The following is a 15,282-nucleotide window of genomic DNA, read 5'->3' as shown; positions in this document are numbered from 1 at the left end:
GTAGCCATTTGAGTCTACTGATCCTCAGCCTACCAGGTAAATTCCCAGCCTCCCATCATTTGGGGTAGTGTAAGATCATGTGTATATTTGTGTGTGTTTTACCTTTCATTGTCTAAAAGCTGATTGCTGGAAGATCCCAGAGAAGAAGAAGAAGGTCTTCATGCAGTGCATAGCTAAAACAATGAAAGGTGCTCCCTTGAGAGGCTGTGTTGACCACCAAACTAGATGGCTTTAAAGCAGTATTAGACAAATTCATGGAGGTGAAAACTCCCAGAACTACAAACCACAATGGCTGTGCGATGTCTCCAAGTTTTAGGCAGTAATGGTTCTTAATACCAGTTGCTGGAAACCACAGTGTTCTTGTGTTTGTGTCCTGATTGTGCACTATGGGCAATCTGTCCTGCCATTGTGAGGACAGGATGCTGGACTCACTACTCAGAGGCAGATGAAGGGGAAAGTTGGGAAATAATGGGAGAGAAGGAGAAGGAAGAGGAAACACCAGGAGGGTGACAGCTGATGGACACATTGTATTTAGAAAGCGTTCCAAAAAACCCCTCCCAGAACACAGCGGGCCTTGAAAGTAGGAGAGCAAAGAGCTCAAAGGTAAAAGGCACTTTGCAGCATCCATAGCGATGACTCATGAGGAAGTGGGAGAAATGGAGGGTGTGGAGTTTCACTCGGAGCAACACCATTACTCAAAGATGCTCCATTTCTAAGCCTCTCTCTGTGAATATTGAATAAATAGCATTGCTCAGAACTTTCCTTTTCTTATCGGTTCCTGGCAACCTACCGTGGGGGTTTGCGTCATCTGATGTCTGACAGTCATAAGGACAGAAGAAGAACCCTCCAAATCCAGGAGAAATGACCAACTATTCCAGTACCCAGCAATGTGCTATGGTGACTCCATTGAGATGTCTTCAGGAAGCATGCAAGCAAAGATTGGAAGTGAGCAACACTGCTGCTGAAGATTTTCTAACTGGAGATGTCAGTGGTTGAACCTTGGGCATTCTGCTTACAGAACAGTTCCTATGCTATTGCTTCTATACCATATATGTGAATGGTCCAATGACATGGTTGGTCCACCTACCCCTGAATCATCTACCTACATCATCTTGGAGTAGCCCTTCAATAACTCAAGTGGCAGTGCATTTTCCCCAACCCCCCTGGATCATTCAATGCCATCGATTGGGGTGGGGTATGATGTACATCCAAAGCAGGGGCTGCTCACACACATTGAGCCTCCCCTCAACTCAATTTAAGGCAAAGATAAAACAAGACTTTAGGAGACGGTTTGCCATTTTATTAGTTGCCGTGCAAGCAGGTAGATTGTACAATAAAAGAAGAATTAGAAATGTAGACGAGAAACAAAAGAGAAAGAGTCACACACATAGAGAGTGCCATGATGGCATCATGGGAAATGCCTTGTTAGAGATGGTTCCTAGGAGAACATCCAGGCGAGTCAAAGGGGAAAGAACAAGAAGAGGAGAGGAAGACACAACTTGAGGATTAAGCACATTCCAGAGAGATATAAAGTCTGAATGTCAGGAATTAAGAAGTAGCCCTTGAAGGCAGCACTTATGGTGGTGGGATTTTTCGATGGGCTATAAACTGTAGATTCCCTGTAAACATTGAGAGCTTCCCTTGGGGTTCTTCAGCATTTGCATTGCTTAGGATAGCAGCTTTTGCAGCCACAGCAGGAAGATCCACAACACCCGGAACCACAGCAGGGGGAACAGCAGCAGCAGGAAGGGGAGCAGCAACACTGCTTGCAACAACAGGGGGAGCAGCAACACTGCTTGCAACAGCCACAGCCGCAGCAGGGGGAACAGCAGGACTGCTTGCAGCAGCAAGGGGAGCAGCCACACTGGCAACAGCAGGACATCTTGAGGAAGAGAAGGAAGCTTGAGCTGCAGGAAATCAAGGGATCACCAGTTAACTAAGCATTAAATTGTTAGATGTGTTAAAGACATCTTTTACTGGTGCTTTGCATTAAGCACTACATATTTCACATACCTTTTCTCCTACTCATGAGGGAGCTGAAATTATTTGCCTACATTACACAAAGATTTTCATGTCATATAAAATATGGGAGAAATGTCTGTCTGTTAAGTGTTGAAATGGAGCATTCTGTCCAACCAAGAATTCAATATTGGTTTTACCTTCACACTAAATCCTGTGCCATTTCCCTCTTTATCTAAGAGGAAACTCAGATGTGTCCCCCAGTATAAAAGCAAAAGGGCTTTACAAGCAGTCTTGATTCTCTCACAGATTGATATATATGACATGTTCCCTGGTTATTTCCATGTGTCACCTTTTTATGTTGTAGGTATCAGCAATTTTGATGTATACTTGAAATATATCATGGGTGAAATATTCTACCTCAGTTGATACAAGAAGAAATTTATATCTCTAGGGAAGTCACTACTGCCATAAGGAGTCCATTCAACTGCCCAGAGGCAGGGGAAATGGTCAGTCCTCAAAAATACAACTTATGAAAATGTAGCATCCATCACGCAGATATGTTGAAGAGATAATTAGATGATCCCATCAGGTAAAACCCAAAGAACCTACAAGGAGTCTGTTATTCAACCCACTTTTCATCTATGTATTAAAACATGCCAGTTGAGATGCTGAATCTGAAATGCTAACAGAATCCAAACTGTGAGACTGTTGGCTCCTCTGTGCATTTGATTCAGATGCATTTCACAAGACATTTCACAAAATCTGAAACACTAACAAAATCCAGTTTTGAGACTGTTAAGAGACTGAGTCACTGGAGTACCTGCTCTTAATTTTAATTTCCCTGCAATGAAGAAAATAAGAAGGATGTTTAAATATTTGGAAACAAGCTTACCTTTGTTGACTATGGGAATTGGTGTGTGGATATTGGATCCAGAGAGTGAATGAAGGAATCCAGAACTGTGGTCCTTTTATATGGCTCTGTGAACCCTTCCACAAGCCATAAGGCTCTACTCATGAATGAGAAGCTCTACATTAAACCTTGACGTTGGCCTCCACCACACATTATTAGCTGGTGTGTGATCTGTGACTGTATTCACAACCTGTGACTGTATTCACAAAGGGGCATTTATGGGATTTGTTTTAAAAAATTATGCTATGATGAACGGAAATAATGAGAGCTTCTCATTGAGATCCCGCACTTTTCTTTTTAGCCAGGAAAAATCCTCCAGATCTTCTGACTGTATTTCCTGCCGCAAGCTCAAAGCACCTGACGTTTGTATGCATGGGTCCTGGAATTTGATCCACATAACACATATTTATCAGCAGTGAGCACAACTGAATAGCATGTGCCATCTTTTCTTTTTCTTAAAAAAGTAGCTGAACAGCACAGTGAATGGTAGCAGTTGCACATGTTTTTATTTAATAATGTAGCTTTAACAAATGTTCATTAAACAAAAAAATTAATTACTAGACGAATACAAAACAGAACACCTCAGCCTAATTTTGACCTGACATCTGAACCATGCAAAAGCATCCAGCTGAGGTCTACTTAGAGTAGGCAAACCTAAGTCAGCCATGTCTATGGACCTTAATGGGCTTGCTCGGAACTTGCAGTGGCTGCTACCCAGTGACCTTAAAACAACTATCATCCTAAATCATTGTTATATTAAAATCACTTTATACCTGTTGCATGCTGTACTGAGAAAGAGTGGCCTAAATGTTGTGTCCACAGGTAAACAATCTGAATACTAAATCCCTTAGGCACCAGATATTTCAGAGAAGCCCATATGATGCCTGTTCATCTGAACATATTTTATTTCAAGCAATCCCATAAGTGCCCCCTTTGGACAGAGGGAGAATTAGAGTGTTACAACAGCAGAATAGCCTTAATCAGCTGACTTCAGAAAGGAAGAACGTGGACACAGTCAAGGATCACGCAGCAGATGATTGTGTGGTAGAGCCCCATATTAAGGTTTAATGAAGACCTTGTCATCATTGCGTGGTTCATAATTGCTTGCGGAAGGATTCACAGAGGTGTATATAAAGGCCCCCCATTCAGGAGTTCTTCACTCATTCACTGGATCCAACATCCACACCAATTCTAACAACTGAAAAAGGTATGTTCTGTGCCACTATCTCTTCATTCTTTTGATTTCCTAGATTTCAGGAGATCTTGAGGTCTTGAGGATGTAGTCTAGCAGCTCTGGTTTTTCAATTCAATTTGCTCACTATTTATCTTACTCTTGGTGACAATTCTTGGCCTCCTGCCACATGGGGAGTTGTGCATGGACAAAAGCGTGATTTCTTAGACTCTAATTCAAATTCAGAACTTACATCTCCCTTGGACACAAGGGATTCAAAATCTCAAAAAGGTCTTCTGGATACAAAACATGTCTTAACTCATTCACAGAGAAGCTAGGATTTTGCCTTCAGGCCTCAATTCTCTCAGCATTTTAGGACTAGAAATTTACGTACTATCCTCTTACAGAAAATCTAAAATAGTGTTGTTTTTCCTGACCAAGCATACATTCCCTATTGATCTACAGCTATAATGGTTGAATATAATTCACGTGTCAAACATGTGTGTTCATGAGGAAACCAGCATGGCCTGTGGCTCCCGGTGGAGAAGGAGGTGGTTCCTGAACAATCTGTTGTGTAATTCCTGAAATGGCACAGCAGACCTGACCTGAGCAAGAATCAAGCATACATGTGCTAGATAAGCAGAAGGGTAGAGATGCATAGCTAAGACAATACTGCATCCCAGCAGAAGTGTTAGAATATTGCTAACCAAAAGGTACTTTTAGGATCATTCAGAGGGAAACCATGATGTGAAAATTATGTCTTTTCTGGTCACCTGAATGCAGAGCATATGTCTACAGTGTTTTAATATGCCTGAGGGTGTTTTTTGCTTAATGGGAAATCCCTTGAATCCTTTCAGCTCTGCCTTCCTTCTCCACCGCTAAGATGTCCTGCTGCTCCAACTGTTGCTGCGCTCCCTGCTGCTGCAAGTGCTGCTGCTGCCCCTGCTGCTGCTGCTGCAGTCCTTCCTGTTGCTGCTCTCCTTGCTGCTGCTGCTCTTCCCCCTGCTGCTGCAACTCTTGCGGCTGCGGTTCCTGTGGCTGTGGATCTTGCGGCTGTGGTTCCTGTTGCTGCTATCCCAAGCAAGGCTGCTGCTGAAGAAGTTCAGTGAAGTGTTGAGAGCTGCTGCCTCCTCCATGCTGGTGGACTCCTTGGATTCATCCGTTCCTGAGACTTTAGTTCATTCCTGCCTCCTTCTACAACCCTGGATTCTTCTCATCTCTTTCTTACTTTGCTTTGTTTTCCTTCAAGGAGGCATGCCAGTTGTCTTCTCTTTATCACCTTGGCTGTCCAGGGAGTCACTCTCCTTTCAGCTCCTTAAATAACTCCTCTGTGAAAAGAAAACCTTTCCCTGTGGCAATTAATAAAAATTCTAAAGCATGGTAAAGAGCCTTGTTGTGTTCCTTTGCCTTGAGATGCAGAATGCAGCATAGATCCCTGAATAGGTGATCTGCTTTGCATTCTCCAAGAATCTCCTGCTTAAGGGCTCCCAGCCTAGAAAGGATCACTATCTCAGCTCCTGGGGAGCATATCTCCATCTCACATACAATATTGGAACGGGGACCATATCTCATTGGGAGAGCACATGCATGGCATCCTGTCAGGGCTGGTTCAGCTGCAGTTCAGCACCACTAAAGAGTGGCACATTCATGACTAACTAGCCATGGGGATGTCTTTCAAGCATAGCACATCACTTTTGGGTATATTCACACCTTTCATTAAAATGACATTTATTTGTGGTGGTTGTTGTTTTTTTTTAAAAAAAAACGTGTACTCAAAGCAAATTACAGAAATACAGTGGTACCTCGGGATGTGAACGGGATCCGTTCCAGAGCCCTGTTCGCATCCTGAAGTGAACATAACCCGTGTCTACGCGTCTGCGCATGCGTCGGTCACGTTTCAGCGCTTCTGCGCATGCGCGTGACATCATTTTGACAGTCTGCACATGCGTGCACGGTGAAACCCAAAAGTAACGCTCTCCATTACTTCCGGGTCGCCACAGAGCGCAACCCGAATTTGCCTAACCCAAAGCGTATTCATTCCGAGGTATGACTGTATACATTTAAAATAAGTATAACGGAAGCCCAGAGTTGGAAAGAAGACAAAGTCCCCACCCGAGAAGAATAGCAAACCAAGCTGATGGAATGCACAGAGATTGCAAAGCTGACTGGAAAACTTAGGAACCAAGAGGATAAAAGCTTTATAAAAGAATGGGAAAGATGTATAAGTTATTTAGACCACCACTGCAAACAGATGAAAACAAGAGCAGGATTTTGACTCACTTGTAGTGTAAAAAAATATGAAGGACAATACAGTTTGTTATAAAAATCGAAGTATGGATGCAGTTGTAGACGCTCAAAACAAGACTCCATGGAGGGAAGTCTCTAGATTTGGAGAATCTTATACATATATGCTCTTATTAGTGTGTGTTTATTTGTACTTTGGTTTTATAAACCAATAAAAATGATTTATATAAAAAAATAAGTATAACAACATTTAAAGCAAGAGGAATATGTATAAAAAATCTGACTCAGCTTCACCCTACTAAAAGATGAGCAGAATATTAAGGTCCGATAGTATAGGTGAATGAAAAAAATATTTGCCTAAAAGCAAATAGTGATGGTGACAGGGATGCCTCCTTGGGGAGAGCATGTGACATAGGGAGAGCCACCACTGCGAAGGCCTATTCTTATGTCTCCACCCTCCACAGCTAGCTCAGGGTGGGAGTACATGGAGAAGGATGTCAGGTGATGGATGCAGGGTCTGGTTTCAGTCATGTGGGCAGAGGCACTCCTTGAGATACTTGAGTCCTTTATTGCATGGTTGCCAGGAGCACATTTCTGGAGCAGGTCAGCTATAAATGGCACAGTGTAAGTAAAGTTAAACTCTGTATTGGACGAAACAAATAAGTTGTGGTTGGTTCCCAGCAGATCTCGTCATTCCTTGTAGATTTGCCATCTCTCCATATGGCAGGCATGCTGTCAGGAATGAGCCAGCTCAAAGTGAGGGTGTAGTGAGTGGGACTATCTACCCCCCCCCCCACCATTCCATAAGACACCGGCAGGACTTGGCCAGGAAGCGGGAGAGATCGCTAGTTGTTGCAAATCACAAGCCGAACAGTAAACCTGCCACCACCTCCTTTCCTGGACCACCCTTGAATGGGGTTCAAGGAGTCACTTTACCGTGACGCAGACAGAAATTTGACAGGTAGGTGTCCAAACAGTAAGGCACTAGTTTAGCTTCCCCAAGCAAAGGCACAGAGTACAAAAGACAAAAAATCCTTTTCCAAGTTTATTGAAAAGCCACTCAAAAAGTTGCGCATTTCTTAGTAGGTTACGAACAAAAAAAATAAAAACATTGTAAAATATAACTAGCTAAAACCATACTCACACAGCAACAATAGTTCAAAACACAGTGAGTAGTTAAGAGCCCTTTCACTGGTCAAACACCCCCAGGAGAAGTACTAGGGCAAGATGTTCTGCCCTTTACATCTGAATTCCCAAATCCTTTATCCTTGAAAACCCATGTGGAGGACAGGTTAGGGACCAATCATTTCTTTAGGTTAATTACCAATGGCCGTATGATGAGACTGTATCTCCTGATTGTCAGGAGACCAGCACAGCTGAACTTTGTTTGGACTCAGAGACCTTAAGATCAAAAGGCTTTTCCTCCATTCCCAGGCCTCTCTTACACGTAGGTAAAGGTAAAAGGACCCCTGACCATTAGGTCTAGTCGTTACTGACTCTGGGGTTGCGGTGCTCATCTCACTTTACTGGCCGAGGGAGCCGGCATACAGCTTCTGGGTCATGTGGCTAGCATGACTAAGCTACTTCTGGTGAACCAGAGCAGCACACAGAAACGCCGTTTACCTTCCCGCTGGAGTGGTACCTATTTATCTACTTGCACTTTGACGTGCTTTCGAACTGCTAGGTTGGCAGGAGCTGGGACTGAGCAACAAGAGTTCACTCCGTTGCGGGGATTCGAACCGCCGACCTTCTGATCGGCAAGTCCTAGGCTCTGTGGTTTAACCCATAGCGCCACTCCGTGTCCCCTCTTACACATACCAGCTCCTAAATTGTAAATTACTTGATAGCCTCCTGTGCCTTTTTTACAACCCAATCCACACTCAGGCCCCCAGCTGTGCCAGGGTCTGGAAAATCAGATAATATTTCATCCTGCCTATAGTCAAGTGGTAATTGACTCACATTTCTAGAGACAGGGAGCTTTACATTTAAAGAGACAAAACACCCATTCCACAGAAGGCCACTATTTTATCTCTCCCACCATGCTTCACTCCTGCATGAACCAGCGTTTGACATACTAAGATTTCCCAACTTCACTACAGAGGGTTTGCAGCCAAATGCAGAAAGCAGCCAGGAAGAGGGAGTCTTTGATGTTAGGCAGGCAGAGGAGAGCCGGTAGCTGCAGAAATCAGCTCTTCCTGACCTTGACGGGCGAGCGGATAAGACAGTAGCTGAGAGCAGGCTAGAACATGGCCAAAGTTCGCTGGAAGCTCAAATGGGGGCGAATAGACAAGGAGACAGTTTATCAGGAAAGGAAGTGGTTGACACTAATCCAATCTCTCCGAGGAGTCGGCGAGTGGGAGGGCTTCTAGATAGGAAGCAAAACAAAAGACACAAGGGGCATCATTTCAATATATTATTTAGATACCGGAAGGAGTTTGACCAAACTGCGGGAGGCAGTGTTAGACAGGAGTGCCTGGCGTGCTCTGGTCCATGGGGCCATGAAGAGTCGGACGCGACTAAGCTACAAACAAAGGAATTTTCAGAAGGGCCATAATGAGTAATGATGCTGGAGGCTTTGTTAGCATCATCCAGAGCTATCTGTTGGTTTTTGCAATAGACCATCCTTTAATTATCTACGCTGGGAACGTGGCCTCCTGACAGAATGACCCTTCTCTAAGTTCTTTGCTTTAGTTGGCAGAGGAAAGAGCTGATAATGGTAGAACAACAACAGCTCCCCATGGCCGTATCGGCGGGTGCAATCGAAGGACAGAACCCGCCTGCAGATCCTTATCAGGTACTTTGGCAGCAAAATCAGGAGTTGAAGCTGCCGCTAACCAGGTTGGAAGGAGTGGGGTGGGGGCAGTCCAGGCAGCTGATGGAGTTATATGGGAGGCCGACGTCCAAGAGCCTCGTAACCGCCCCCCCCAGCCAATTTTCAGGAAAGCCTTCAGAGATGTGGCCTTCAAAACAGCCTGCCTGTATTTCTTTTTTTTTTAAATACTTTTTATTATATTTTCTTCATCATTCACAACCAAAAAAGGCACAACCAAAAAGAAACATTAAAAATTAGACATTAGACAATAAAAAGACATTAGATAGAGAAAGAAAAAATAAAGAGAGAAAAGTGAAAGAAAAGAAAAAACACATACCACACATTTACATCGACTTCCCTCCCTCCTGATTTCGGGTTTCTACTTTTAATAAGATCATGTTACAGCTGGTGTTAATTTTTAGTTTATGACATCGGAAGAGTTAAATCGAACCTACTGCAGTTGTTATGTTACCAGAATTGCCTTCACTATATACCATAAATTTATTCCAATCCTCTTTTAACTTTGTATTTTTTTGATTTCTGATTCTTTGCGTCATTCTTGCCAATTCTATAAAATCATATAGTTTCAGTTGCCAATCCTTCACCGTTGGTGTGGTTGGATTTTTCCAATTTTGGGCGATTAGCATTCTAGCCGCAGCTGTTGCGTATTGGAACAGGGTTTTATCTTTTTCTGGTATTTCTTTTCCAACCATCCCTAGTAAGAAGGCCTCTGGTTTCTTGGGAAATGTGAGTCTAAATATTTTTTTTAGTTCATCATATATCTGATTCCAAAATTTTTTTATTCCCTCACATGTCCACCACATATGTATAAAATTCCCTTCATTTGTTTTACATCTCCAGCAAAAACCGCCTGCCTGTATTTCTTAAGCCTCCGAGGGGCTGAATTCCACGATGATAAGGACAGGGTGTCATTCCTCATTAGCCTAGTAGAAGAAGAAGAAGAGGAGTTTGGATTTGACATCCCACTTTATCACTATCCGAAGGAGTCTCAAAGCGGCTAACATTCTCCTTTCCCTTCCTCCCCCACAACAAACACTCTGTGAGATGAATGGGGCTGAGAGACCTCCAAAGAAGTGTGACTAGCCCAAGGTCACCCAGTAGCTGCATGTGGAGGAGCAGAGACGCGAACCCGGTTCACCAGATTACGAGTCTACTGCTCTTAACCACTACTACACCACACTGGCTCTCAGTAGAGGCAGGGGCTCAGCACTTGGTGACTCCCTCATGTTAAGCAATGATGGAGTGCTTGGCAATTTGGATGCCTTCATAAAAATGATGGGGAGTATTTATCTAGATCCTTTACTGAAAGAGGCGCTTGCCCAGAAGCTCATGCGCCTCAGACAGGGAAACCAGACTGTGGCAGAGTAGTGGGCCGATTTTCAGATGTACATCCAGCAACTGGGATGGGAGAGAAAATCCCTGCTTGCATTATACAAAGCGGGTCTGAATGAGCAGATTCGGGATGAACTGGCTGGGATGCCCCTACAGACTGCGCTGCAAGGAGGTAGGAAAACCTCCTTGCAGCAAGAACTGAGATTGCAGGAGCATGCCATGGTATGCCGAGGAAAGGGAAGAGGACATGATCACTTCCTTCCAAGGTCCCCAGTACTTCCCATTCAAAGATCAATTCCTGCCTATTAGTGAGGACCAGGTCCAATGTAGATGATCTCCTAGCTGCTTCCTTCACCTGCTGGGCAATGAAATGATCAGTGAAGCAACGAAGGAATTTGTTGGGAATTATAGTCTTGGGAGTGTTTGAGTTTCAACAGGGATCCAAAAGCCTCCTCTCTCCTCAATTTAAGGGAAAGATACACCAAACTATAAGAGATGCTTTATCATTTTATTAGTTGCCATGCAAGCAGGTAGATTCTACAACAGCAGAAGATTTAGAAATGTAGAAGCGAGAGAAAAGAGAAAGAGTCAAACACATTGAGAGTGTCATGAAGGAACCATGTCAAATGCCGTGTTGGAGATGGCTCCTAGGAGAAGAGCTGGACGATGAGTGCAAGGAATCAACCAGCAGCCTTGAAGCCAGAGCTCCTGGTGGTGGGATTATTCCTTGGGCTGTATGTTGTAGACTCCCTGTTTGCATTCAGAGTTTCCCTTGGGGTTCTTCAGCATTTGCATTGCTTGGGATAGCAGCATTTGCAGCCACAGCAGGAAGACCCACAGCACCCGGAACCACAGCAGGGGGAAGAGGAGCAGCAGGGGGAGCAGCAACACTGCTTGCAACAACAGGGGGAGCAGCAACACTGCTTGCAACAGCCGCAGCCGCAGCAGGGGGAACAGCAACACTGCTTGCAGCAACAAGGGGAGCAGCCACACTGGCAACAGCAGGACATCGTGAGGCAGAGAAGGAAGCTTGAGCTGCAGGAAATCAAGGAATCACCAGTTAACTAAGCGCCACATCGTGAGATGTGTTAAAGAAACATTTTAGTGGTGTTTTGCATTAAGAGTTGCCTATTTCACATCATTTTGCTCATACTCATGACACAGCTGAATTAATTTCCCTATATTAAACAAAGATTTCCTTGCTCTATAAAGCATGGGAGAAACATCTGCCGGATGAATGCTGAAATGGACCGATTTGTCCAAACAAGAATTCAATAGTGATTCTGCCTTCATTGTAAATCCAGAACCATTTTGCTTTCTGTGTTAAGGGGAACTCAGAGTTTTCCTCAAGAATAAAATAAACAACAGCCGAGAGGAAATCCAGATTCTATCATAGCTGGATGCATATTACACATGGGATGGTTATAGCTATGTCTTACATTTTTTATGCTGCTGACATCAATTATATATATGTATGTATCAAAAATGCATGAAATATTTTTCAGTTGATATGAGAAAAAGTTAATATCTCCAGGGAAGTCACTACTTCATAGTTCCCCTGAGAACTCCAATTAACAGTCCCAAGACGGCTTAAATGGTCGGTCCTCAGAACTAAAAATTGCATATCCATGAAACAGATTTGAAGAGATGATTCGATGGTACCATCTACTTTGGCCTTTGCCGTGCCAACGAACCTATAAAAAGTCCGTCATAGAAAACACTTTAGCTCTATGAAATAAAATATGCCGGTTGAGATGTTGAAATCTGAAACACACAAAAAATCCAATTTTGAGACTGTTAGCTCCTGTGCGTGTTCCGTTCAGAATGATTTTGCAAGACCAGAGCCACTGGAGTACCTGCTCAGAACTTTAGTTTCCCTCCAATGAAGAAAGCAAGAAGAATAATTAAATATTTGGAAACAAGCTTACCTTGGTTGACTATAGGAATTGGTGTGTGGATATTGGATCCAGAGAGTGAATGAAGAACTCCAGAATTGTGGTCCTTTTATATGGTTCTGTGAATTCTTCCACAATCCATGAGGCACTAATCATGAATGAGAAGCTCTACATTAAACCTTGACGTTGGCCTCCACCACACATTATTAACTGGTGCGTGATCTGTGACTGTATTCACAACCCCTATTATTTATCTATATAAATACAGAAGAAATTAAAACTGAATTCTGGAAACACTGTAATTCTCAGGCCAGGTGAAGCTGCAGTTATGGGATTGGTTTTAAAACAATTATGCAATGATGAACAAAGATAATGAGAGCTTCTCATTGAGATCCTGCACTGTTTTTTTAGCCAGGAGAAATGCTCCAGATCTTCTGACTGTATTTCCGGCCTCAAGTTCAAAGCACCTGACGATTTTATTCCCAGGTCTTGGAATTTGATCCTCATAACACATATTTATCAGCAATGACCAGAAGTCAATAGCATGGGCCATCTTTTATTTTTTAAAAGTAGCTGAGCAGGTTGGTGAATGATAGAAGTTCCAGATGTTTTTATTTAATATGTAGCTTTAACAAATGTTCATTACAGTAAAAAATAATTGCTAGACGAACACTTGGGCTCCACAGCCTAATTTTCACCTGACATCTGAACCATGCAAAAGCAATTGGCTTGCATCCAGCTGAGGTCTACTTAGAGTAGGTAATCCCAAGTCAGCCATGTCTGTGGACTTTAATGGGCTTGCTTGGAATAAGACTTGCAGTGGCTCCTCCCCAGTGACCTTAAAACAACTATCATCCTAAATCATTGTTTTATTAACATCACTTTATACATGTTGCATGACGTACTAAGAAAGAGTGGCCTAAATGTTGTGTCCACAGGTAAACAATCTGAAAACTGAATCCCTTAGGCACCAGATCTTTGAGAAAAGCCCATATGATGCCTGTTCATCTGAACGTATTTGATTTCAAGCAATCCCATAAATGCCCCCTTTGGACAGAAGGGAGAATTAGAGTGTTACTATTGTAGAATAGCCTTCATCACCTGACTTCAGAAAGGAAGGATGTGGACACAGTCAAGGATCACACACCAGATGATTGTGTGGTAGAGGCCCATATTAAGGTTTAATGAAGACCTTGTCATCATTGCGTGGTTCATAATTGCTTGCGGAAGGGTTCACAGAGGTGTATATAAAGGCCCCCCATTCAGGAGTTCTTCACTCACTCACTGGATCCAACATCCACACCAATTCTGAGAACTGAAAAAAGGTAAGTTCCTCCAATTATCTCTTCATTCTTTCAGTTCCAGGAGAGCTTCAAGTCTTGAGGATGTAGTCTAGCAGCTCTGGTTTTTCAATGCAACTTGCTCACTATTTATCTTACTCTTGGTGACAAATCTTGGCCTCCTGCCACATGGGGAGTTGTGCATGGACAAAAGCGTGATTTCTTAGATGCTAATTCAAATTCAGAATTTACTTCTCTCTTGGAAATGAGGGATTCAAGATCTCAAAATGGTCTCCTGGATACAAAACATGTCTTTACTCATTCACAGAGAAGCGAGGATCTTGCTTTCAAGCCTCAATTCTCTCAGCATTTTAGAACTAGAAATTTGCTTACAAACATCTTGCACAGGTTCTAAAATGGCGGGCGGGTCAGGGTTTTTTCTGACCAATCACACATTTCATATTGATCTACAACTATAATGGTTGAATATAATTCACCTGTCAAACATGTGTGTTCATGAGGAAACCAACACGGCCTGCGGCTCCCGATGGAGAAGGAGGTGGTTCCTGAACAATCTGTTGTGCAATTCCTGAAATGGCACAGCACACCAGACCTGAGCAAGAATCAAGTATAAATGTGCTAGATAAGCAGAAGGGTAGAGATGCATAGCCAAAACAACAGTGCATCCCATTTTGCTTACCAAAATGTACTTTTAGGATCACTTAGAGGGAAACATGATGTGAAAATTATGTCTTTTCTGGTCTCCTGAATGCAGAGCATCTGTCTACAGTGTTTTAACATGCCTGAGGATGTTGTTTGCTTAATGGGAAATCCCTTGAATCCTTTCAGCTCCACCTTCCCTCTCCACCGCTAAGATGTCCTGCTGCTCCAATTGTTGCTGCGCTCCCTGCTGCTGCAAGTGCTGCTGCTGCCCCTGCTGCTGCTGCAGTCCTTGCTGTTGCTGCACTCCTTGCTGTTGCTGCTCTTCCCCCTGCTGCTGCAACTCTTGCGGCTGTGGTTCCTGTGGCTGTGGATCTTGTGGCTGTGGTTCCTGTTGCTGCTATCCTAAGCAAGGCTGCTGCTGAAGAAGTTCAGTGAAGTGATGAGAGCTGCTGCCTCCTCCATGCTGGTGGACTCCTTGGATTCATCTGTTCCTTTGTCTTAAGTTTATTCCTGCCTCCTTCTACAACCCTGGATTCTTCTCATCTCCTTTTTACTTTACTTTGTTTTCCTTCAAGGAGGCATGCCAGTTGTCTTCTCTTTATCACCTTAGTTGTCTAGGGAGTCACTCTCCTTCCATCTCCTTGAATAACTCCTCTGTGAAAAGAAAACCTTTCCCGGTGGCAATTAATAAAAATTCTAAAGCATGGTACATAGCCTTGTTGTGTTCATTTGCCCTGAGATTCAGAATGTGGCAAAGATCCCAAAACAGGTGATCTGCTTTGCATTCTCCAAGAATCTCCAGCTGAAGAGCTCCCAGCCTCAAAAGCATCACTAGCTCAGCTCCTGTGGAGCTTATCTCCATCTCACATACAATATTGAAAAGGGAGAGCACATGCATGGCACCCTGTCAGGGCTGGTTCAGCTGCGGTTCAGCACAGAGACTCAGAGAGGATCAGTAAAGTTAATTCTCAATTCGAGATATGAAACACAAG

The 15,282-nt window shown here is 43.4% G+C and overlaps 4 long non-coding RNA genes across 5 annotated transcripts in view; 2 read left to right on the top strand and 2 right to left on the bottom strand.

Moving 5' to 3' along the window:
• The window catches only part of LOC309520744, a 66,668-nt gene extending 63,771 nt beyond the window's left edge, over nt 1-2,897 (bottom strand). Inside the window, exons 1-2 of one of the 2 annotated variants that reach the window (XR_014214365.1) lie at nt 2,855-2,897; nt 1,713-1,907 (exon numbers count right to left, since the gene is read on the bottom strand). This is a non-coding gene — a long non-coding RNA (uncharacterized lncRNA). Of the gene's footprint in view, nt 1-1,278; nt 1,908-2,854 lie in introns of those variants that run through there. The other variant, XR_014214366.1, reaches the window with a different exon arrangement.
• A 1,141-nt stretch (nt 2,898-4,038) lies between these two features.
• On the top strand, nt 4,039-5,428 carry LOC309520749. The gene is made up of 2 exons (XR_014214372.1): nt 4,039-4,079; nt 4,901-5,428. It is a non-coding gene; the product is annotated as an uncharacterized lncRNA (long non-coding RNA).
• A 5,518-nt stretch (nt 5,429-10,946) lies between these two features.
• Nucleotides 10,947-12,611, bottom strand: LOC309520738. Its single transcript, XR_014214358.1, has 2 exons — nt 12,381-12,611; nt 10,947-11,487 (listed from the first exon to the last, which is right to left on the bottom strand). It is a non-coding gene; the product is annotated as an uncharacterized lncRNA (long non-coding RNA).
• A 1,007-nt stretch (nt 12,612-13,618) lies between these two features.
• On the top strand, nt 13,619-14,999 carry LOC309520727. The gene is made up of 2 exons (XR_014214344.1): nt 13,619-13,672; nt 14,477-14,999. It is a non-coding gene; the product is annotated as an uncharacterized lncRNA (long non-coding RNA).
• The last annotated feature ends 283 nt before the right edge of the window (nt 15,000-15,282 follow it).

Source organism: Podarcis vaucheri, assembly GCF_965113315.1.
Source record: "Podarcis vaucheri genome assembly, chromosome: 16".
In the NCBI taxonomy this organism is placed as follows: Eukaryota; Metazoa; Chordata; class Lepidosauria; order Squamata; family Lacertidae; genus Podarcis; species Podarcis vaucheri.
The sequence above is the reverse complement of the archived record's forward strand: the minus strand, read 5'-3'. Positions and strand labels throughout refer to the sequence as shown.